Source organism: Miniopterus schreibersii, assembly GCF_964146895.1.
Source record: "Miniopterus schreibersii genome assembly, chromosome: 2".
Taxonomy (NCBI): domain Eukaryota; kingdom Metazoa; phylum Chordata; class Mammalia; order Chiroptera; family Miniopteridae; genus Miniopterus; species Miniopterus schreibersii.
Genome location: NC_138102.1, coordinates 20,037,156 through 20,062,349, shown reverse-complemented (window position 1 = coordinate 20,062,349; position 25,194 = coordinate 20,037,156). Strand labels below are relative to the sequence as shown.

Below are 25,194 nucleotides of genomic sequence, written 5' to 3'. Positions count from 1 at the left end.
CCTGGGATTTGTAGTCCGGGCTGGCCACCGCCCCGCGGGTCTCGGACCCGCCGTTTGCACGTGGGCTCCTCCGCGTCCCTACCTGAGCGGCCTCCTGCCGACAGTCTCTTGCGCACACGTGCCTGCGCCAACCCGTTTCCTGCCCTTTTCGTTCCCGCGCCCCTCCTGGCCACCCTGGCGGGGCCTGGCGTGGGGGGGTGTGTGTCCCGAGGCTTGCCCAGGTTAGTGCCTCCCGGGGTCCGAGGAGTGCCTCCCTGCTCTGCGGGGACCCTCGGGCACCCGCGCCACTCCGGGAAGACTCGCCCGAGGACGCCAGGCCCAACGTTCCCCGCAGCCCTCCCTGGTTCGTAGTAGGTCCTCAGATGAGAAAATGGGGATTGACTGGCTATCACCCCTCCTTGGTTTATGGAGTATGCACGCTGGGGCAGGCGTTCAAGGCCTGGCCAAGACTGCTCGCCCCACGGCTTCGGGGAGGGCGTGGGGGGACAGGCGAGCAAACCACCCAGCTGGGCGAAGGCTCCGCCGAGAGCCCGAGAGCGAGGCGCGGCGGGAGGGGATTGACAACCGCGCTAGTTGGGGGAGGGGGAGGGGCAAAGGTTGATCAAAGAAGGTTCCTTGTAGTCCTTTGAGTTGGGTCCAAAGCCCCGCAGGCTGCCTGACATTTTGTAGGCACTCCTTGAATGGATGAAGGAATTAATCTTCAAGGACATGGCTAAGTGGAGAGAGAAAAGTGCAAGGACAGAAAAGCCTGCTGGGTGACAGAACGGTTTCTGTCATTGTGGCCCCAACTTGGAAAGAAAGAGGAGAGGAGAGAACAGTTTAAAAAGAAAATTGGGGCCAGATTGTGAAGGGTCTTTTAAATTATGCCAGGGTGTTCAGAATTTGTCCTAGGAGGGCAGGAGATCTCTTTTAAGCCGGGGAGTGACCTGATTTAGGGTTGTTTTTTTAGAAAAATAACTGGTGGCTTTGGAGTTAGAATGGACCACAGGAGGGTGAGGCCCAGGTAGGTAACTCCTAAGCTAAACTCTAGGCCTACACTGTCTGGTAAGGTAGCCACTGGCCACATGTGCTGGGAAGCACTTGACATATGGCTAGTCCACATTCACAACTGTAAAATACACACTAAACTTCAAAGGTTTAGTATGGAAAAATAATTAAAATATCTCAATAATTTGTTTTATACTGAGTACATGTTGAAATAGTATTTTGAGTATATTGGATTAAGTGAAATCTATTATTAAAATTAATTTCAACCAGGCTGGTGTGGCCCTGCCCTTGAGCATCAACCTATGATCCAGGAGATCTCAGTTTGATTCCCGGTCAGTGTACATGCCCTGGTTGCATGCTGATCAATGACTCTCTCATCACTGATATTTCTCCCTCTCCCTCTCCCTCTCCCTCTCCCTCTCCCTCTCCCTCTCCCTCTCCCTCTCCCTCTCCCTCTCCCTCTCCCTCTCCCTCTCCCTCTCCCTCTCCCTCTCCCTCTCCCTCTCCCTTTCTCTCTCTGAAATCAATAGACATATTTTTAAAAAATTAATTTCATCTGTTTCTTTTTTTAATGGGACTATAAGAAATTATATATATATGTGTGTATGTATATGTACATATGGCTTGTAATATATTTCTATTTGATAGGGCTGCTCTAGAATGAACACTATCCCAAAATTCTTCTCAGAGCTTTCCTCCCAGAAAACTATGTAATCATCAAATTTTAGCTCTGGCCAGGTACTTTATGGGTCATCTTGGACAGTATTCAATTCCATCTTATTAAAAAATAAGCAAAAACAAAAAACTGAGGCCCAGAGAGGAGCAGGGGTTTGTCTAAGAATACAGAGCTGTGAAAAGCCTGAGGCAGGACTAGAACCCAGTCTCTCCTCTTTTCCAGGCCAGTCCTTTTCTCACCACACTACAAAGCAAAGTGTCCCATTCTCCTCCCCTGAGAGGAACTATTTGGAGAGGGGTTTTGTTCTGGTGCCTTATTGGACATGCATATTTGGTTAGCTGAGATTGTTGGGAAGGGGCCTGTCTAGAAAGCTCAACACTCTAGAAGGGGCAGTAGCCTGGGCTGAGGGGTGTGGATTCTAGCCCTAGTGCTGCCACTAAATAGCTGCTCGGTCTTGGACAAGTCCCTTCCCCTTTCTGGGTCTCAGTTTCATCATCTGTCAGATGAGAGGGGTGGATTTGAAGATCTCAGAATCCTCAGAGTCATTATTTTATTTTTCTTTCATCATTGAAATTTTATTGGATGTTTTAAAAAAATTTAATGTTTTTATTGATTTTAGAGAGAGAGGAAGGGAGAGGGAGAGAGAAACATTGATATGAGAGAGAAACATGCATCAGCTGCCGCACACACTTACCCCCCACCACCCTGACCACCCCAGCTGGTGGTTGAGCCTACAACCTGGTCACGAGCCCTGACTTGGAATCACACTGGTGACCTTTTGATGCACAAGAAGACGTTCAACCAACTGAGACACACTGGCCAAGGAAAAGCAGTGACATTTTATGCCTTTGACAAACTCACGGCTGAATTGTTTCCTGCCTAACCATTTCGCCTATGGTGGTTTCTACCTCTTTATAGAGCAGGGACTCATTCATATCAAGTCTTGTAATCTCGTATCAGCTACTATAAGGTGGGGACATGATGAGAGTTGCCTTTAGAAAGATAACTGGTGGCAAGAATGACATGTGTTGACTCAGTCTCACTTGCCACTTACCTTGGAGGCCATTGATAATACTTTTGGGTGCTCAGCTGCCCAAAGCCAAAATTGTTTATTTCTGTCTTTCCTTCAAGGCTCTTTTAAGTCTATTAGCTTAAGCCCTAGCTGGTTTGGCTCAGTGTCCCAGGTTCGATTTTGGCCAAGGGCTTGTATCTCAGTTGTAGGATCGATCTGTGGTCCCTGTCAGGGCTCGTGTGGGAGGCAACCAATTGATGTGTCTCTCTTACATCGATGTTTTTGCTCACTCGCTTTCTCCCTACCACTCTCTGAAAAAGCAATGAAAAAAATCTATTAGCTTATGATTGTTTTAGCATTTCTTGCTGTAGGTCAAAAGAACAAAAGCAGCATGAGTGGAGGAATATTTTCTAGAAGAAAGATAAGGAGGGAGATGCAGAGTGAACAGTTTCCATCCCATCTTGCTCTACTGGATCTGTAGGCAGGGAGGGTCAAGGGGCTGATTTTTATCATTTTAAGTGGAATTTATCTGGGTAGCCAACCAGGCACACAGGCCTAGTCCTTCTGGTATGATATGCTTTGTGAGGTTAAGAAATGTCAATGGAAACTAAGGACAGCCCTTAAGCAGGCACTGGCTCTCCCTAGGGTTCATCTCAACACAGCTGAGCTGGACCCATGTGGGGAAGGAGTGCCACAAGAGGGTCCCCCAGGGGTGGCTGCCTAGGAAGGAAGTAGCAGGTGTGACGAGAGGGAGAAATGCTTCTAGATTCAGAGTTACACCACAGTAGAGACTGACTTCTGAAGCCCCTGAGGCTAGGGAGGATTGGGGGGGGGGGGGGGGGGAGAAGTGACCTGGTGTGTGTGTGTGTGTGTGTGTGTGTGTGTGAGTGATTGTTTTAATCCTTCCCTGTTGTTATTTGATGCCGACAATGTTCCCTCTTCAACATTGAGAGCCCTTCACATGAGCTATCAGTCAGTCCCCATGGCCCCAGTGGCCTTTGGAGAGGCTCCTGTACTTTCTTGTACTATAAGGGATGCCAGGCTCTTCTATACTTTCTGCCCCAGGTGTAGATTCTTCAGCCTTCCTTCTGGAGCTCTGGTTTCCATTGCAGATGGTTTCCTGGTATCACTGCATGCAGCTGTGCTCTCCTTCACCAACAGGCACGCAGGCCTGGTCTTTCTGGTAGGAAATGCTTTTCAAGGTTAATCGATATGATTAGAATGAAGTTGCCCTGTGCAGGCCTGGAAGGGCCTGTTGGGCTTGGTGAGCGGCTTTGTGTTCCTTGTACATCCCGATCCTGGTTAACACATTTGCCTCCTTGTGTTCTCTCTCTATTTTGTCTTTTTGGGTGGCTCTGCTTGCAAACCCAAGGTGTTGGCTGATGCTACCACTCTGTACCTTCAAGCCTCCCAACCTTCAGCCTCTTGGTGCTCATCAGCGGGGACGCCATGACTCTCAGTTCTGCTTTGCCTCCCATAAACTCAATGGCAAGGCTTTTTCTCACGGTAAGAGCTATTTCTTTTAACCATAGTCTGTTATTCCCTAGTCAGTGGAGAATCTGCCTGCTTTAACATGTCTTTTTTAAAAGATTGAATGTTGATCTGGGACAGAAAGTATAAGAAGTCCTTATTGTACAAAAGAGCACAGGAGCCTCTAAAGATCATGCGGCCATGGTGACAGGACATATAAGCTAACGTGAAGGATTCCCAATGGTGGACTCAATGTGTTAACATGGCTCTTGGGCTCAAGAGTTTATAAAAAATGTTAGTGGCTCAGAGGAGGGTCTGCAATCTTTACCTAAACCTCAAGAGCAGGTTCTTAGGCTTCATTCCTTGTGAATCATCTTCTACCCATTGCAGGAACACAGTGGTGCTGGAGAGTGGAGGGAGTGCCCATGAGGCGATTTACCTGGGGTTGCCCTTCTGCAATGGCCCTGGGTGTGTCCACCTGAGATGTCTTAGAAGGTATTGTGTGTTGGCCAGGAGAGTGAAACAGCAAAGAGATCCTTTGGTGGCAACTGAAGAACGGTAGCACTGTAGTCACCAGGGACCAGCAGGATGCCAGCTTCTTGGACCTAACCAGCCTTCATGGATGGTCAGTCACTGTCACTCAAATTGGGAAATTTGAGGAGGTTTAATAAAGGGACGATTTATAAAGGTGTGGGCCAGAGGTAGGGAAACCACGAGGGAAACCTTCGTACTTGGGGTAGACGGGGCCTGAAGAAATAAGGGGAAAGTGTGATTACTTGAAATGGGGGATGGGAGGAGGGAGGGAGGAGAGGGGGGGAGGGAGGGAGAGAGCGCAAACGTGGAGAGGTACCATATGGAGCTGCCACCATATGGCTGGCACAGGGAGGGAGCAGGAAGTAGAAACTCATGCCTCGCTGGCCTCCTGCCCTCTGCCCTCCTGCCCATCTCCCTGGTGCCCTAATCCAGCTGGAGAACGAAGGACAAGGCAGCCAGTTGATGCTACCCTATAGGCCAGCTTCCTGGGGCACAGGGCCAGGTGGAAGGGGGTGGTGAGTGGACCTGAAGGGGCAACAGAAGATTGCATCACAGTGGAGTAGAAGAAAAATCAGGAGGGGTGTATGAAGCCGTCCTGAGCAAACCCTAGTGCTGAGCAGATCCGCACATGCACAGGTAGTGTGTTGAGCCACTCGCTCTTCTTGCTTTGGGGTGAGGGTTGTGACTCGTGTCCACAGTCCCCTTATGCATAACACGAGTCATCAAGGTCCTCAGTCCCCAAATGTTCTTCCCCACCCTCAAACCCCAAATACCTCTTCCCCTCACAGGTTGATGCCTGACATTCTCCTATTTTTAACTTTTCTTTGAACTAAAAGGTCCTGCTGACTGCAAACTGCGTGGCATTCATGGCTCTCTAAGTAGGGAAGAAAGGAAATGAACACTTCCTGAGTCCCTACTCTATGCCTGCACCACGTGCAAGAGGTTTGACTCTGACAGACAAGTATTGCTTAAGTCGCACCCCAACCTTATAAGGCAAGTATTACTATCTGCATTTCACACGTGAGGAAAATGAAGTGTGGGGGTGGGGGATTAGCCTGCCCAATAATCAGAGCCCCAACTGAAATATTTTTATAACCTGCTTAGTCCAAAGCCCATGCAGTTCATCACCCCAGTGATTCCCAAACTTCAGAGTGCTTCAAGGTAGCTGAGGAGCTTGTGAACTAGGTGGGATCTTTACCTGAAAGCAGGTTTAAATGTGAGAAGAAGGGAAAGTCATCCAAAGAAGAGAAAAAGATACAGTGGAGGTAAGGATGGTGTCAGTCTGCTTGGGCTGCTATAACAAAATCCCTCAGACTGGGCGGCTCGTACAACAACATTGATTTCTCAGTTCTGGAGGTGGGGAAGTCCAAGATCAAGGTACTGGCAGATTTGCTTCCTAGGTTGCAGAGGGCCACCTTCTTGCTGTGTCCTCACATGGTGGAAAGAGAGGGCTCTGGTCTCCTTTTCTTATAAGGATGCCAATTCTACCATGGGAGCCCCACCCTCATGACCTCATCTAAACCTAATTACCTCCCAAAGGTCCCACTTCTAAATACTACCCTACTGGGGGTTAACATCACATGTGAATTTTGGGGTGAAAAGAAACATTCAGTCCATAGCAGATAGGAACCTTGAAGACCCTTGCTAGGGTGGGTCTACCCTGCTCTTCTCGGTGGTGACATTGCCCTCCCCAAACCCCCAGGAAGGGCTCCAATGTAACTGCCTTCTCTTTCCCTTCCCCTGACTCCAACTGAACTCCAGCATTCAGTCTCCTAGCCTCACTGGATCTCATAGAAAATATGGATGCTCTCAATAGTTACATATTTGAACTCAAAGCTGATGGTATAGCGTTAATTCCATTGGTTTTGTAGACAAAATGCCCTGGGTTCAAAATCCACTTATGATCTATGTGACCCTTGCCAAGCACTTTGAAGTTCAACTTCGTTATCTGTAAAATGGAGCAATGCTATTTTCTTATTTACTTATAGCACAATGTTAGGGACCATGATGGACTTACAATGACTATAAAGAACTGTCTAGAAACCCACCTCCTGTTTCCCAGGCCTGGGCTTCTGCCTGTGACAGCCTATTTCCTTTATTTGAGATACAAAATGTGACATTTATTGAATGTTCCAGCATGCAGGGAGGGGTCCTTAGGCTACACATAGATAGCCTGCAATCCTAACCTGTAGGCCAGAGGGTTGGCTTGTACACATGAGTAAACATACAGACAAATAAAAAGGAAAGAAAGACATGGGCGTGATGTGAAGGAGGATGGCTAGGATTTACTCTTCTGAAGCCATCCTGGAGCATGGGACGTGCTAGGGGAACGCTTAGAGTGACTGAGCTTAGAGTGACTGACGGAGGCTGTTCTCCAGCCTGTTAGCTACTGGGCTGGAGCGCCCTCTAGTGATCCTGTCGCTGAGCTTGTAGGTTTTGCTCTGCAAATTTTTCATCTTTTTAATAAGTTCCTTTTACAGCTGGCACTAAAAGTTTTACTGAGAGTTTCTTGCCTGGAGATATTCTATGCACTGGGAATATAGCTGTATTGGAAATTCCTGCAATGTTCTTTCTTTAAATTAACTCAAGACCTGACTAGTAACTTACATTTGGATCCCTGAAGCATATAATGTACTTCATCTTATGTATTGTCAAAGTGAATTTTTAAAAATTGGAATGCATACAGCCCAAGTAAAATGAAACCAGAGCATCATGTAATATTGCTGCAAATTTGAGGAGTGAGATTTTTTAGCTCAATTTTATGTGGCTTGCCATTGTATCTTAGTGCTTCTTTCCTTTTTATCCTCACTGAAGACATGCTTGTTGATTTTAGAGAGATGGGGAGGGCCTTGCTGAAGGCATTATTGTGTCTTCTACTTTTATGCATATCTCACCAGGCTCAGGAAGGTGTTCTATACCCAGTGGGTATTTGGTTATTTTGCAGACAGATCAGATGAATATCCTTGTCATACTTTTTCCCCCTTTTTATTGAATTTATTGGGGTGACATTGGTTAACAAAATTTTACAGGTTTCAGGTGCACAGTCCTACAACACATCATCTGTACACTGTATTGTGTGTTCACGACCCCAAGTCAAGTCTCTGTCTTTGTCCTACTCTTCTCAGGGCCTCCTGGTGCCCACCAGCCATCTTGTCTCCAGAGGGCATTAGCAATTCAGGATTCCAGTTTGAGAGCTCAGAAGCCTCATCTCTTCCCAGCACCAGCAGCTGAGTCCATTACCAAGAGCTGGGCAGGAAGATCCCAGGCCTCTTGAATAGCAATGACATCAAGATAGCCCTCCTTCCCCCAGCCAAGCTCTGCTTTGGAGCCAGTGAGGCGACCAGGCCCTCAGTCCTGCTGGCATTTCCTCTTCTGCTACTCAATGGTTCATTAAGGGGTGGAGGGCTTGGGTGGGGGCCAGGAGAAATGGGAACAGCTACTGGAATGAAAGACAGGCGCCAGTGACTCTTTGGTTTCCAGGCTGGAGGCATTTGTAGAGAGGCAGCACTTCGTACTGGGAGGTGGAAGAGCTCATGGCAGAATTACACTGGAAGAACTTCCCTCCTGCAGCCTATGGAGAGGAACCCCAGACAGTAGAAGCGGCTAAAAAAAGACAACCCCCTACCCTGTGGAGTATGAGGTTCCCCATTCCACGGGTCCTATTATATTTCTCCAGTGATCACAGATGGTGTCTGTGTACTTTCCCTCCTCCCTGTAAGCCCAGGAATTCTTTACTGCCACCACACCATCTGGAATGCCTTCCTGGCTCCTGGGGCTGCCTTTGGTCTTAAATGGCATCATGACATTGGAATTACTTTCTAATCTGGGGGTAGATGTGAGTCCAGGCGTGTGAGTGGAAAGTAAGGTAAGCCAAACCAAGCAAAGAAGCTTAAGTAAGAAATGAACCCTAAATGATGCTTAATTGCTCAAGCAAGACCTGGGTGGCTATGGGTGCTGTCGTGGTCCAGCAGGGCATGGGGCTGAGTGGGCCACTTCCTCACAGGTCTTCCCTCTGCCTGTGTTTTCCACAGCTCTCGCTCCCCGTTGCCCTACAAGGAAGTTTCTGTTTCTTACCCTACAAGGTCCCTGATCAGTGCCTCCATGGTATCTCCACAGCCCCCGCAGGTTGGGCAACTTAGCCAGAGGCATCAAGAGAAGACTCCCCATCAATGTCTGAGCAGTTGTTGTTACTGAAGGTGGCTTCCCTTCAACCCTTCAACTTGTCAGCTTTCTCACAGCCCTCACACGGGGCTCCAGAAGGTGGGTGGGCTGCTCTCGCCTTGATCTACCACTTCCTTTCCACCCTCAGGCCTCCTCTTCACCTGAGGGGGAGCTGAGGGCAGGGAGAGGAGATATGAGAGGAGGTATGGTTAACCTCCCCAGTGGGGCAGAGGTTGTCTGCTGGCCTGAAATTTGGGAAGTAGCGGGGATAGTCTGTGGCGCTGTCAGGAGGGAAGTTTCTGTTTCTTGCCCTCTTTTATTTATTTTTTAAAAATGTACTTGAGACACTGGGGAAAATGGGGGAAGGGTGCAGACAAGAAAGGGTGGGTTGGAAACGAGCCAAAAAACAGCAGCTGTCCAGCTGTCCAGCTGTCCATCTGACTTTCTGCATTCCTAATGTTGGACTCATTCTAGTCTGCTCCCAATAGCAAAAGAAAGAGACTGGGTGTTGCTGTCTGCCTCAAAGACTCCAGATAGACTATTCAGACCTGGGCCTCTGGGGTGGAGAGCAGGGGAGGGGGAGGGTCTTGGTTGCAATGGCCCTAAGGAAACTGTGCAAACTTGACTCATTGCACAGAACCCAGAGACTCTTTAAGGGGCCCCCAATTGACCTACCTTTCCCTGGCAGGCTGGTTAATCCCAAACAGGTCCCCCCTTGGTCTACCATGAATTTGGCATATAAACACCAATGTAGTTGTAAAAGGTTTAACATTCTGTAAACAACCCTGGTTGAATTAGCAGGTTAGTCTCATGGGTTCAGATCAGTCTTGGGAACCTCCAAGCCTTATAAGGATATTTGGGAGCAAGCCCTACCTTTGCCTCTCCCTCTATGGTGTGAAAGCATCCCTAAGTCTGAGTGTGGCTGTGTTCCAATCAAACTCTATGTAGGAACATTTAAATTTGAATTTCGTATGATTTTCATGTGTCACAAGATACTAACCACCTTTCTTTTGATTGTTTTTTAAATTTATTACTGTGGTAAGAACACATCATGAAATCTATCCTCTTTATGTGTTTTTAATGATTTTTAGAGGGAGAGGAAGGGAGAGGAAGAGAGAAACATTGATGAAAGAGAAACATCAACCAGCTGCCTCTTGCACGCCCCCTACAGGGGATCAAGCCCACAACCCGGGCATGTGCCCTGACTGGGAGTGGAACTGGCAAGCTCTTGGTGCATGGAAAGACGCTCAATCAACTGAGCCACACCGGCCAGGGCCGAAATCTATCCTCTTAACAAATTTTAAGGGCACAATACATTATTGTTCACTGTAGGTCTTTTAATTGTTTCTTAACACTTTAACAATGTAAAAGCTATTCTTAGTTCTCAGGCCATACAAAAATGGATGTTGAGGCAGAATTGGCCCGTGGGCTGTAGCTTCCCAGTCTCTGGTCTAGAAAACTCGGTCAAGGGCAGCCAGTTTGGAAGATTCTGTTTCAGCATTAGCTGCCAAGGAGCAAAGACAATAAAATCTGTGTTTGTGAACCCAAGGGCCCTTGGGGAAGAATTCCTAATCATTTCTGTTCTTTCTCTCTCTGTCAATAAACCCCATTTTTTTTAGTTCCACATAAAAAGAGTGAATGAAGTTTCGCTTTTGTTTAGTATAAGAACGCAGTAGAAGTGTACTAGCAATTTTATTGCAGGCAGAGCAGCCCCAAAACAACAGACACTGGGAACCAACAACCTCGAAGCTGTTCAGGGCAGAGTCAGGGTCCTGCTACTTTGCAGAATGCAGCTCCTCAGTCTGCCATGCTGCTCACTGGGGCAGGCAGATGGGTCCTTGCTCAGGAAGGGGACCTGCATTTGGTTTTCACACCTCTGCCAGCTCTTTAGGAGGTTATAGAACTGGAAGAATCCTCTTGTTTACTCTGTATCCCATCCCCTCTGTCCCATGCAGGTGCTGGTGGTTTCCGATGTGGCACCAAGAGCCTTGAGCAACTTTTGGGTGCATGTTTCCTGACTCAGCTCCTTGACCTCCTTTTCTTTCTCCTTCAAGATGGTAAGGCCATCCATTGCAGTCCGAAAAGCAGTTTAAATGGAAATCCTCCTTTCTCTTCTCTCCCTTTCTCTTGGCTCCTCATCATTCACTGGTTTCAGAGGGCTGGGACCCTCAGCCAGGCCCACGCAGCTGGTCAGCGCCTCGAGCAAATTTGTATTCTGGGTTCAGCACCATATTATTAGGAGACTCTTTGGAAATGGTTGGCTGGTCGCCACTCAGCCACTTGAATTTCCATCATTTCCCTAAACGACGTACCCATACAGAGAATCCTAGCTGGTAGCAGGGTGGGATTGGGCCCATGAGCACCAGGGGCTTGAGCTCCCTGCAACTCCCTGAGATGCTCTTCCACATGGAAGAACAGTTGTTCTTGTGGACAGGACTCTCATATCTGAGGTTTGTTTGTTTGTTGCCTTAGGCTTTTCCTGGCAAGCCCAGAACATCTCAAAGGCCACCCTGCATTTAAAAAAAAAAAGCTCTTAAGACCATCTTTACCATCTTTACATTCAGCAACACTGAACAAATAGTGCTCTGAAGCCACCTTACTGCTTAAAGCCTCTGAATCTTGGCTCATGCTGTTCCAGGCTGTTCCCTCTCCTAGAACGCATCATTTCACAAAGAAAGCCTTCCCTTACCCCACCCCGCTCAGTGGAGCTAAACCTTCTTCCTCTCTGCTCCCTCTATATATCTGATCTTGCATTTCTCCCATACCTAGCACAAGCCCTTCATCAGCCACATGACAAGGTAAAAGCCACCATAACCTAACCACAGCTGGCTTGAAGCTGTCCACAAGAGGCAACAGCGATGAAGAAGAGCACTTGGAATATGGTGGTACACCCTCTAGCCTTAATGGTGAACTTCTCTAAAGGTGTACAGTGGGCCTTGAAAGAGTAGCTACAAATAGTTTGAGGCCTCCACTATGATTAGTATGACATTTAAAACTCTCGCTTCCAGACCGTGTTAGTTGTAATATCTTGTTAACAGATACAAAAATAACTTTTGAATTATTAATAAATAAATCATTTAAAAATATGTTTCTATGTATCTCATTATTCCAGGATCTCAATGTTTGTGCCTGTCTTGTAATGAAGCATCGATACATAGAGACCACTGAGAACAGTGAATGGCATATCATAAGCAGTCAATAAGTGTTAGCCACATTTAAGTGTACATACAAAAATTTAGTTTTTTACATACATATATGCACACATATATATAGAGGAGCCATACAGAAACTTTTTTTTTTTTTTACTGAGATATGAATATTAAAAAGCATTTTGATTTTCTGGGTTGTAAGTTCCTGGAGGGGCAGAAAACACATCTTAACTATCTTTTATTCTCCCAAGCATATAGCAAGATGCCAGGCATATAGAAGGCATTGAAAATACACTGAACTGAATGTTACCCCGAACTTCCCAAAGTGTGTAAGCCAGCCCTGTAAGTTTATATAGAAAGTGAATAGGTTACAATAAACAGAGGACAGCTTTAGAAGTGAAAAGGTGTAAACTAGACTGGTGCTGCAGGGGCAGAGGGAGAGGGGCTTTGTCAGCAGGTAAAGCTGGCCTGAGGCTGGCCCTTCCACCTGTGTGGCAGGCCCCCCCCCCTTTCCGGTTCCCCAGGGGTCCTGCTGTCTGCCCAGCCCGGAGGGGCCAGGCCTCTCTCCTGCACCACCTGCACCTTGGCATCCCTACGGAGGGCTGTGGGGCTGTCAATAAAGATGTTTTCCTTTTAGCTCAGTTGTAACAGCCCAACAACTGAGGCTTTTGTTTCTCTTTTTAAATGTTTCCTTCCACTTATTTTTAATACTTCTTCATAAATGTTGCCAATTCTGTATTTGGTATTCTCTATTCCCTAGCTTAATTAAAACTTTTTTTTTTTTTTTTTACATTTTGACCCTTTTTACCCATTTCTTTCACCCTCACCCGCACCTCTGGCAATCACCAATCTATTCTCTGTCTGTGATGTTGGTTTAAAAAAAAAATTTTTTTTTAATTCATATATAAGAGAGATTATAGATATTTGTCTTTCTCTGTCTGACTTATTTCACTTAGCATAATGCCTTTGAGGTTTATGCATGCTGTACAAAGGGCAAGATTTCATTCACTTTTTATGGCTGAATAATATTCCGTTGTATATATACACCATAATCTCTTTTTATTTTATTTTATTGATTTTAGAGAGAGAGGAAGGGAGAGAGAGATGAACATCAATTTGTTGTTCTAGTTATTTGTGCATCGTTGGTTGATTCTTGTATGCGCCCTGACCGGGGATCGAACCGGAAACCTTGGTGTATTGGGATGATGCTCTAACCAACTTAGCTACCTGGCCAGGGCCACCATAATTTCTTTATTCACCCATTCATTAGTGGACACGGGTTGTTTCTGTATCTTGGCTATTGTAAATAGTGCTGCAATGAACAAGAAGGTGCATAATCTTTTTGAGTTAGTGTTTTCATTTTCACTTTTTATTAGGGACCATTTCAAACATACACAAAAGTGAGAGGAAAGCATTTCCCCTCCCAAGTATTATCACCCACCTTCCAGAACGGTCAGTACATGGCCAGTCTTGCTTCACCTATAATTTCTTGTATTGTCTCATATTTTTTATTCTGTTTTATAAGACTTTTTACTGCGGTAAAACATATATAACAAAATCTGTCATTTTAACCACTTTTAGATGTACAACTCAGTGGCATCAATTATATTCATAATGCTGTGCAATCATTACCACATTTCTAAAATGTTTTTTATCATCCCAAATAGAAATTCTGTACCCATTAAACAATAACTCTCCTTTCCCTCTGCCCTCAGCCCCTGCTAATTTCTAATCTCCTTTCTGTCTCTATGAATTTATTTTGCTTAGCATGTTTTCAAGTTTCATTCATATTTTAGCATGTATCAGAACTTCATTCTTCTTTAAAGCTGAATAATATTCCATTGTATGTATATATCACATTTTGTCTATCCATTCATCTGTTGATGGGCATTGGGTGGTTTACACCTTTGAGTTATCGTAAATAATGCTGCAGTGAACATTGGTGTACAAAAATCTGCTTGAGCCCTGTTTTCAGTTCTTTTGGGTGCAGACCTAGGAGTGGAATTGCTGGGCCATATGGTAATTTTATGTTTAACTTTTTGAGGAATGGCCAAAATGTTTACCACAGTGACTGAAGGGTTCCAGTTCCTCCACAGCCTCTCCAACACTTGTTATTTTCCATTAAAAACAATAATCATCCTAATAGGTGTGAAGTTATATCTCATTGTGGTTTTGATTTGCATTTCCCTGATGTTGAACATCTTTTCACGTTCTTACTGGGTATTTGTAGAACTTTTTTGGAGAAATATCTACTCAAGTCCTTTGCCTATTTTAAAATCTGGTTGTTCATCTTTTTGTTGTTGAGTTTCAGGAGTTCTTTATAATTCTGGATGTTAAACCTTTATTAAAACATGATTTATAAATATTTTCTCCCATACTGAGGATTGTCATTTCACTTTCTTGATAGTGTTCCTTTTTTTAATTAATTTTTTTGTTAATCTTCACCTGAGGATATTTTTCCCATTGCTTTTCAGAGAGAGTGGAAGGGAGGGAGGGAGGGAGGGAGGGAGGGAGGGAGGGAAGGGGAGGGAGGGAGGGAGGGAGGGAAGGAGGGAAGGAGAGAGAGAGAGAAAGAGAGAGGGAAAGACAGAGAAACATCGATGTGTCTACCTCACATTGACCTGTTGCCTCCCACATGCGCTCTGACCAGGGGCAGGGAGCAAACCTACAACCCAGGTACATGCCCTTGACGGAGAATCAAACCCATGACCCTTCCGTGTGCCGGCCCATGCGCTAACCACTGAGCAACACCAGCTTGATAGTGCCCTTTGATACTCAAAAGTTTTTAATTTTAATGAAGTCCAATTTATCCATTTTTCCTTTGATGCCTGTGCTTTTTTAGTGTAATATTTAAAAAACTGTTGCCAAATCTAAGGTCATGAAGATTTGCCCCTTTATTTTCTTTTAAGAGTTTTGTAATGCTACTTCTTAAGCTTAGGTCCTTGATCTAGTTTCAGCTGTTACATATGGGATGAGGCTCAGAGGTATATCGTTATAAAGCAGCTTGTATCGTGAGTAGGCAGTGACTGTTTATTCTTTGCAGCGATTGGTTATAATACTAGAATTTTCTTAAATGATAGAAAATTGGTTAGTGGTATCTCACATCAATTTTGGGGAACATTTTAAATTTCACTTACCGTTTTCAGAGGCATAAAGAAGAAGTGATACAGATCAAGTTAGTCTCACTTGTCTTGCAAAATAAGCTAAATTAAGCTTTGCTGTATGACTAACCTGGTTTTGTCTGCTCAGGGAATTTTCAGGTCTGGTTGTTGTTTGTGTTTGATTTTAACAGGTGTAACGTAAAGGTTCAACTTCATGCTTTTCCATGTGAATATCTAGTTTTCCCAGCACCATTGTTGAAGAGACTGTTCTTTCCCTATTGAATAGTTGTGCCCTCTTCTTGACAATCAATTTACCATGTGAGGGGTTATTTCTGGGCTCTCAATTTTATTCTATTGGTCTATATACTAATCCTTATGCCAATACCACACTGTTTTGGTTATTGTTGCTTTGTAGTAAGTTTTGAAACCAAGGAGTATGAGTTCTCCAACTTTGTTCTTTTTCTAGATTGTTTTGGCTATTTGTGGTCCCTTGAGATTTCATATAAATTTTAAGAGAGTTTTTTCATCTCTGCAAAAAAAAAAAAAAAAAGCCTAGGAATGCAACATATAAAATCAATGTAATATATGACATTTAATAGAATGAAGGGGGAAAAAACACGTGATCACCTCAACTGACACAGAAAAATTTGAGATGACAAAATCCGTTAGGATTTTCATATAGATTACAGTGAATCTGTATATTACTTTGGGTAGTATTGTCATCTTAACAATATTAAGTCTTCCAATCCAGGAACATGGGATGGTTTTTCATTTATTCAGGGGTTTTTTCAGCAATGTTTTGTAGTTTTTAGTGTACAAGTCTTTTGCCTCCTTAGTTAAATTTATTCCTAAATATTTTATTCTTTTTGATGCTATTGTAAATGGAATTACTTTCTCAATTTCCTTTTTGGATTCTTCAGTGGTAGTGCATAGAAATACAATCGACTTTTTATTTTGTGTCCTACAACTTTGCTGAATTTCTTTATTAGTTCTAATAATTTTTTGTAGATTCTTAAGAGTTTCTACATAAGATCATGCCATTTGTGAATAAAGATAGTTTTACTTTCCCACTTTGGATATCTTTTATTTATTTTTTGCCAAATTGCTCTGGCTGGAACTTCTAGTAATATGTTGAATAGAAATGGCAAAAGTAGACATTCTTGTTTTGTTCTTGATCTTAGGGGGAAAGCCTTCAGTCTTTTACCTTTGAGTATTATGTTTTTCATACAAAACCTTTATCATTTCTAGTTTATTGAATGATTTTATTGTGAAAAGATACTGGATTTTGTCAACATCAACCTTTTTCTTCATCAATTGGGATGATCATGTTTTTTCCCTTTCATTCTATTAATGTCACATATTACATTGATTTCATATGCTACATTCTTAGGATAAATCTCACTTGGTTGTGGTGTATAATTCTTTTAATATGCTGCTGAATTCAGTTTGCTAGTATTTTGTTGAGGATTTTTTGCATCTATATTCACAAGGGACATTAGTCTATAATTACTTTTCTTATAGTATTTTTATCTGGCTTTGGTATCAGGGTACTGCTGTAGGATGACTTAGGAAGTGTTCCTTCGTCTTCAGTTTTTTGGAAGAGTTCGAGAAGAATTGGGATTAATTCTTCTTTAAAGTTTGGTAGAATTCACCAGTAAAGCCATACAGTTTTTGCCTTTGTTGGGAGGCTTTGATTACTGGTTCATTTTCTTTACTTGTTATAGATCTATTTAAATTTTCTATTTCTTTTTGGGTCAGTTTTGGTAGAAATTTGTGTTTCTAGGAATTTGCTTATGTAATCTAGACTATCCATTCTGTTGGCATACAATTGTTCATAATATTCTTTTATAATCTTTTGTATTTCTGTAAAGTTGGTAATAATGTCTTTTATTTCTCATTTTAGTAATTTGAGTCTTTTTTTTTCCTTAGTCAAGGTGCCCTGCACTTTTATTGCATTACATTGGGAAGCATGTCAAATCTGCTGTCTCTCTTTTGTTGATATTAAAATTGATCGGTTGGATTTGGGTGTTGTCCACCTGACCCATGCATCGTAAAATTCTCTTTTAGCTTTCACCTAATGGTTTCCATAGCATTTGACAATCATTGCCCACATCTATTATTTCATAGGGGGATGCTAAAGTTTTAAGGAAGACATTTTAATGAACTCAGATATGCCAAGACAGAATGAAAAATGTATTTTCAATATCCAGCTTGCTGATTCTGAAGATTAGTGTGGTACAAAGGAAACACATCCAAGAGCCAGGAGCATGGAGATCAGCCACATGGGTAAGGTCTTAGGTAAATCATTTGGCTCTTTAAACTTCAATCTGCAAAAGTAGGGCACTGGACACGATGACCTGTCAAAGCACTTCACAGCTCCGACTCTCCAGAGGTCTACTGTTTTAATTTAACATGTAATCACAGTTATGACTGGTCAGTCTAGCTTTCAAGACACCTAAGCCTTAGTTCCTTCCTCTCATTTTATTAAAAATGTTCCCTGTTTTAAAGTTTCACGCAAGAATTCTGGTGCAATCCATTGCACTTCAGTGGTTATATTTATCACATGAGACATCACCCCAGACAAGCTGCCCAAAGGGACATCCCTCCCTTTTATTAAAGGGTTTATTCCTCCAAATACTGCCCATGCTTGGGCTATGCAAAAAGAAATTTATCTCATTTTCCCAAGAGCATCTAGGGTCCTCACACACTCTCTGCCTTGGGCAAACTCTTTTCAGGAAAGGATCTTATAGAGTCGTTCATCCTAAGGTGTAATTGACCAAGACGTTTCCTTTCGGAGGCCTTTTCATTTGAATAAGAGACAAAAACTTCAGTAAAAAGCATGAATGTATAATGGTGGAATTTTAAGGAGAATTTTTTTTTCTTGGAGAAAGGCATCTTTCTATCTCCCTCAAATGATATGCTACATCACCCGAAAAACAGCATGCCTGACAATGGTTCTAACAACATTTTTTCTTCTTCTTTCAATATGTTTTTATTGATTTCAGAGAGAGAACGGAGAGGGAGAGAGAGAAATAGAAACATCAATGATGTGAGAGTCATTGATCGGCCGCCTCCTGCATGCCCCCTGCTGGGGTTCGAGCCCGAAACCCGGGCATGTGCCCTGACCAGGAATCAAACCTCGATCTCCTGGATCCTAGGTAGATGCTCAACCGCTGAGCCACGCTGGCAGGGCACATTTCTCTTTTTTTTAAATTAAATTTATTGGGGTAACTGGTTAATAACATTATGTAAGTTTCAGGTACAACTTTATGATACATCATCTTTATACTCCATTGTGTGCTCACCATCCAAGGTCTCCTTCCGTCACCACATATTCGACCCCCTTTGTCCTCTTGGCCCTCTCCTACCCCCCCTTCCCTCTGATAACTGCCACACTGCTGTCTGTGTCTATGAGTTTGTTTTCTTACAACATTTCTTGACCTATTGTTCTTTCCTGTATTCTTCAGCCTCATGGGAGCTGTAAGAGGCAAAGACCCCCTTCAAATGTCTCCAGAAAGAGCTCCACACGGTCCAGTTAGGCTGGTGAACCAGGCGAGAAAGCTACCCTTGGGGGAGGTGACAGTGGATGAAGGTCTTAGGGGCAAGTCAAGTGGGGAAAGGGGGTGCTGTTCAAGGAAGTCTGGTGGAACAGCTAGCCTTGGGAATGAGAAGGCATTACCTTTGGTCCAATTCAAAATGAGAGGTGAGAGCCGAATACAATGAATATCAAGCCTGTTTGAATGTAACTAGGAATGAATGAACGAAGGTGAAGCAGCCAGGACTGAGACTGAGATGGTGAGTAAATGCCAGTGGGCCCCTAGCACGTTAAACAAGGCAGGCCAGGAAGCCTAAAGAAGCCACACCAACCTGGCATCTCTACACTTCTGTGTATGCCAGTCCTACCACCTGAGAGGCCATTTTTTTCTTTCCTATGCCTTTCCAAGTCCTAATCATTTGTTAACACTCAAATCCAATTCTTATCTTCATGAAGTTTTTTCTGATTACCCTTGTCTGGAAGTGATTTCTTCTTCCTAGGAACCCTGCCGTCACCGACGCTCACTTCTCTCCTTCGGTCCTTGTCACTTGGCAGTGATTTTCCTGTGTTGAAGTCTTGCCTCCCACAGTGGAACCTATTTGAAGGTAGCAGCCATGCCTGATGCCTCTTGATATCTCCCAGCGCCTGGCGTGGCGCCCCACGTGTGGTTGTGTGCAATGAGTGCTGGCTGATGACTGAGTATTGATGCAAGAGGACAAGCATTCTTTTTCAGCCTTCCTCTTCCAAAAAAAGGGAGTGCTTGAGGAGTTTCCCTGGGACGAACGGCTGTGAACATGGAGAACTGACTAGCCAGTGACTTATTCCCTCTGAGCAAATGGGGCTGGGGCTGGGGCTGGGTTTAATTTAGGCTGCTCTGCCTTTCATGCTTTAAAAGGACTTTCCCACGACAGACTTGGGACTTGAAGTTCTGTGCCATTAGCACCACTACTGAGAGATGAGTGGTGAGAGATGCAACCAAGCGGGCCGGCCTCTGACCTGGTTCCGCTCTGCGCTTTTAGCAGCCGGGCGGTTTGGCATTTCATTCCCAGCTCAACACAGGGAGCGTGCCCAAAGGAGGCACTAACTGGGCTTTGGTGTGCGAGTGTGGGCTTGCATCCCTGAGTGGGTGGTCTTGGGCTGGGTGCAGATGTCTATGCAGATGAATGTGATGACTCTCTTGGTGGGAGGGGCGTACATCTGAGTATCTGAGTTTCTGTTGATTGTGTGGATGCATCTCTGTTTGTGTGACTAACGGTGGAGTGTTCTTATCTGCACGTGTGTGTTGTGTGGGTGTCACACCTGTGCCCTTCTATGTGTGTGACTGTATGTGAGAGCACCCCCACCTGAGTTTCTGTCTTGCTGGGTGTGTATATCAGTGTGTCTCAGCTTCGAGTGTGTATGGCCATGCAAAGTGGCTCTCCAACTGGTTCCTAAGAACAAGGGCTCCGTCTTGTCCGCAGACCCTAACCTTGACCCCATGAAACAGATTCCAGTTGGTTCATCGGCAACTCCTTCTCCTTCTCGAGATGGGGATGAAGGCGCAGAGGAGGCCTGCGCTGCATGTGCTGCCCCCAGCCAGGACTCTGCCTTCATAACACCATTTCTTCCTGGTACTCTGTGGTTCTGATGGTGCCTGGGAGCCACAGGAGCCCTTGGCCTTGTGTTCATGACATCCTTTGGGATATTTTAATGAGATCGAGATGCCAAAAAGAGAAGACCTTTCTATTTTTATTTATTTATTAAAGGGAAGACCTTTTTAGAAATCGAGGGCTGCCTCCCACTCCCCACCCTTCCCGGGAGGGAGCTGACATTCCCAGCACTGTTTGCATTTTCTTCCCCTTGCCTCCCTGCTCCCCACCCTTTTCAGGACCTCCTCACTTTGCGCTTGCAGATAAACTGTGCCCCTATCAACAAAGCCATCCTTCCTGCTCTGGGGGAGCCCAGCCGCACCCTGACTTGCAGCTCAGAAGCCTACCCTTCCTTCACCCATTCTTTTTCTGCACTCTCCTTCACTACTGGATTAACCCTTTCATCTCCCCCAGGAAGCAGAGGAGGTTAATGTCAACAACCTGACTTCCACCTACAGCCCTCCCTGCATCTCCGCCTCGCCACCCTACACTCCCAAACCCCTCTCCAGCAGAGAAGGGAGAACATCTTCAGGCTGAAGACCCCAGAGAACTGGCTCCTCTCCCCAGCTTCATCACCCCAGCTCCTTTGTGATCCTGAACAGTCTCCTCACTAGATCTTAGCAGCACGATTTATAAGAGAGACAGGATCATCCCCGCCTCCTGCTGCCGCCAATACATTGCAGCGCATCTGTGAAGCAACATTTTCACAGGAGCCCAGGACTGCTGGGGACAAAATTAGGCAGGAGAGAGGCAGGATGGGTGACAGAGGGTTAAATCGCGACTATCTTACTAGTAGTGGGAAAGGGCTTGTCTGCTCATGGGGGGCTCTCCTCAAAGATATCACCGTGGTGTCCCCAGGAGATGTCCTTCTTGCTTCTTTCCCCATCTCCATCATGGGGTGAAGCTGCTTTACCCAGAGTTTATGCCCAAAGCTGCCTGCCATAGCACTGGCAGGAGTGCTTGGGGGAACAAAGTGAAACCCAATCTCCTTTATGGGGCTGGAAGCCCTCTACCCCTGGGACAGGAACTGGGTCCTGGTCACCTCTCCATCAGTGTGCCTCATGTGGGGCTGGCACAGGGAAAAGTGTGCCCAGTGGTGACCAAGAGAATGACCCTCTCCCCCCCCCCCCCCAGCAAGGTCCTCCTGTGGGAACTCTGGCTGACTGGCAGGCCAGAGTATGTCTCCTCCTCCTGTTTCTCATTTATCATTAAAGGGGAAGACAGTGCTCTTCTGACTAGAAGCAAATTCTTTGTCTCCTCTTGAGATTTAAAAAAAAAAAAGAAAAAAAAAGTGGCATTTCCCCCATCCATGACTTCTTCAAAACAGGAAACTTCCCCCCCCCCCCCCCCCCCCCCCCCCCCCCCCCCCGCCATGGGCATCTGGACCTTAACCACTCCCTTGTTTCCTGATGGGTTTGTAACCACCCAAAAGGGTTTGAGGGGCTCAGCTTCCTACCTTTTTCCAGCCACGAAAGCTCCTCACTCCTGTCTTACTTGGAAGGGTCTAATCACAAGAGGCATTGGTTTCCCTGTTGGAGGAGAAACCATCCTCGTTGTTTTGCTCTCTTTCCTTCCAAGTGCCAGCCACCCTTTCCTTAGCATCTGCTTCCCAGGGGAAAGATGTGGATTGATGGGAGAGAAAGGGTCAGAGTGTGTTCAGCATGAGCACCAGCCTCTTTTTGAGCCAGACAGCCTCTGGGCTTGCATGAGGTCTCCCTCCCAGGGAAGGGTGGGGGAAGAGCCCCTGGATCCAAACAGCATGGCAGGTCTGCCCTCTTCTTCCAATCAAAGAAAGAGTCTGCAAAGAAACTAGCCACATCAGCATTCATGGGCGACTCTGAAGATGCTGAGAAGAGCTTATCTGCAGGTTGGTGGCACTGTCTCCAGCTCTCTCCCTCTCCCACTGGTTTGCAGGAGAGGGTGCCTTACTGTAACCCAAGAAACCCTTGTCTGGTCTACCCTTGTTTGGGTAGGATGTGTGATCTTTCCCAGCCCCTGGGGAACAACTTCTCCAATAGTCAAGGATTTTTATAATTATTCAAAGACCTCAGAACAAAAACTCCACAGTAGGCCATGGAGAAGAGAGACAGGGTTAAAGGGTTGCATGTGTGTGTCAGGGGGACTTCCACTAGTTTTTGCTTCCTTTCAAGAACTTTAAAGCCAGAGGGAAGATGATGAATTGTAGACTATAACACCTCTAACACATGTCGTCTTGGACGAGGTACAAGGCTGCAGTCACCTGAACTCTCCTGACTTTCTTCCTACCCTGGTATACAACACACACAGATGCACAAATATACATGCAGTCAGTTGTGAGGCATGTAGGACCAACCACAAGCTACAACTCCCCCTGCTATTAGACCTTCTGCCCATCAGGAGGCTGCTGCCTCTCCTGGTCCTGAGGACCACATAGTCTAAGTCACAGATCATCACACAACTGCTCCCAACTTGCATCTTTGGAGCCCCCAACGCAAACAGTAGCCTGGAAGCCTGAACTCAATAGATTCAGAGGCCTTCACTCACTGTCTGTGTCCAAGGGCACAGAACAAAGGTTATCTGGGGGCCCAGGGCCAGGGTAAACCTTCCTCTGGGGAACATATGCTTCTGTCCAGAGTTGGATGACCTCTACGGACCAGGCAGCACTGTATCCCTGGGGCCAGTCATTAGGATGACTTCCCAAAGCAGCAGGTCACTTGCCTCCAAATCCCTGCTCGCTATCAAAAAGGCAAGAGTGTAAATAGGTATTTTTCCTGGGAAGGGTAATTTGGCAATATTTTATTTTATTTATTTTTTATTTTTAAAAATATATCTTTATGGACTTGAGCGAGCGAGCGAGCAAGTGAGAGAGAGAAACATCAATGATGAGAGAGCCGTCATTGACTGGCTGCTGCATGCACATCCCTGACGGGATCACTGGGGATCGAGCTCGCAACCCCGGACTGGGCCCTGACTGGGAATCAGACCGCGATCTCCTCGATCCTAGGTTGATGCTCAGCCCCTGAGCCACGCCTGGCAGGGCGGTTAGGGAAATCTCATGTGTGTGTGTGTGTGTGTGTGTGTGTGTGTGTGTGTGTTTTCTTGTTTTTTAAATGTAAACATTTTTACACACTTCTTCAGAATTACAAGGTCACACCCTAAAGCAATATCATCCTTTAAAGCTACTTGACTTCCTGGCACCCCTTTCCCTTCCCCAGCCAATTCTGTTGTCCTGGAAAAAAATTGCTGAATGGCATGTATTTGTTTCAGATATTACCCTTTAAGAATCTTATGACACTCCTTTGAGATAACTGGCAACACTCTGGGGTGTTGCAAAACCCACTTGGGAGTAACCGCTTTGATGATCAGCAGGAAGCTACAGCCAAGACTCCGGCCAAGTGAGGCCTGCACTACTGAGGCATGACTTGGGGCAGGGGCTGGGTCTGGGTCTCTTCACCTCCACCCATTAGCCATTTCTGTGGGTCCCAAGGTCTGCTTGGAATACTGCATGGGCATGGAAGGCATTTGCTTGGGAGCCACTGACAAATCCTGCTCATGGGTGAGCTATTGGGTTCCTGGGAGATGAAACTGGTTCTTTTTCCTCAGGGATAATTTTAGGTTCTCACTTCCCCTCTAATCTTTCAAACTCCCAACCCCTGAGTCAGCCTCCCAGAGGGATTGCTTAGACCAGTGACTATACAGTGTTCTTTTGAAATATAGAGCTGTTCAAAAGAGACATGTTAGGGCATGGCCCTGGAGGCATTTTCCATGATATTTTCCCCTTTTTGTCTCATTGTTTCAGGGGAGGAAGCAAGACAGCTCAAGGATCAGGCTCTGATAGGACTTAATAAAGGTATCATATCTTCCTGCCCCTGAACATGAACTCAGGAGATTATTTTCCAGCCTCACCTCCCCACACCCAATTTCAGAGGAACTGGCTTAGAGATTGGAATAGCTTGACTGGCAGAGCCAGCTGTTAGTCTGGGTGAGGGTTGGGGGAGGGGAGGTAGGCTGTGGGCTTCTTCAGGTGAAGGGAACCTTTGATGAGACTGTATGAGAGACTTAAAAGTCATTGAAATACCAGGCTTCTGGTCCCACACACTTGAAGATGCAACGTGTGAATTCCTCAGTGTCTTCTAATTTTTAAAAGTTCGTGAATATGCTCGGCTGGTATGGATCAGTGGTTCAGCATTGACCTAGGATCCAGGAGATGGCGGTTCGATTCCCTGTCGATTCCCTGTCGGGGCACATGCTTGAGTTTTGGGCTCAGTCCCCAGTAGGGGGTGTGCAGGAGGCAGCAGATCAATGACTCTCATCACTGATGTTTCTCTCTCTCTCCTTCTTCCTTCCTCTCTCTAAAATTAATAAAGATATATATATATATATATATTTTAAAGTTCATAAATAAACCTTCAAGAAAGTAGAGTGAACACTTTCCCACTGGGAGGGAGGTGATGGAAGATTTGTAGATAGTTGGGAGTGATGTGGACTAGCCTCAACCTCAAACCCATTCATTCATTTTTAACATGTCTTTACAACAGAAGAATTTGGAGGGGGGGGTAATCCTCATCTGAGGATATTTTTCTATTGATTTTAAATAGAGTAAAAGGGAGAGAGGGAGAGAGAAATATCAGTGTGAGAGAAACACATGGATTGGTTGCCTCCTGAACCGGGCCTGGAGATCGAACTCGCAGCTGAGGTACATGCCCGTGACCCAGCTGGAGATCCCTCAGTGTGAGGGCCACACTCTAACCACTGAGACACACCGGCTAGGGCTTCAACAGAAGAATTTTAAGAGAAGGGGCCCACCTAGAAAATTTCAAGGTGGAAAAGTGTGTGGAAAGGTCAATGTGTAATGGGAAAGATGGGGAAATCCAAACCTTTAGCATCCTAGACTACACGAGGCCAAACTGAAATCAAACGAACAGACAATAAAAAAAACTCCTATAAAAAAAAAAAAAGGCA

General features: G+C 45.3%; 1 long non-coding RNA gene across 4 annotated transcripts; it reads left to right on the top strand.

Moving 5' to 3' along the window:
• The first annotated feature begins 38 nt into the window (after positions 1–38).
• Positions 39–11,919, top strand: LOC308553040. Of its 4 annotated transcripts, none has more exons than XR_013998178.1 (8): positions 39–221; positions 4,048–4,181; positions 4,536–4,770; positions 5,156–5,315; positions 5,516–5,672; positions 8,796–8,939; positions 10,796–10,897; positions 11,610–11,919. It is a non-coding gene; the product is annotated as an uncharacterized lncRNA (long non-coding RNA). The 4 variants fall into 4 exon arrangements; XR_013998179.1 differs by having other exon boundaries at positions 5,112–5,315; XR_013998176.1 differs by lacking the exon at positions 4,048–4,181 and having other exon boundaries at positions 5,112–5,315.
• Positions 11,920–25,194: the final 13,275 nt, after the last annotated feature.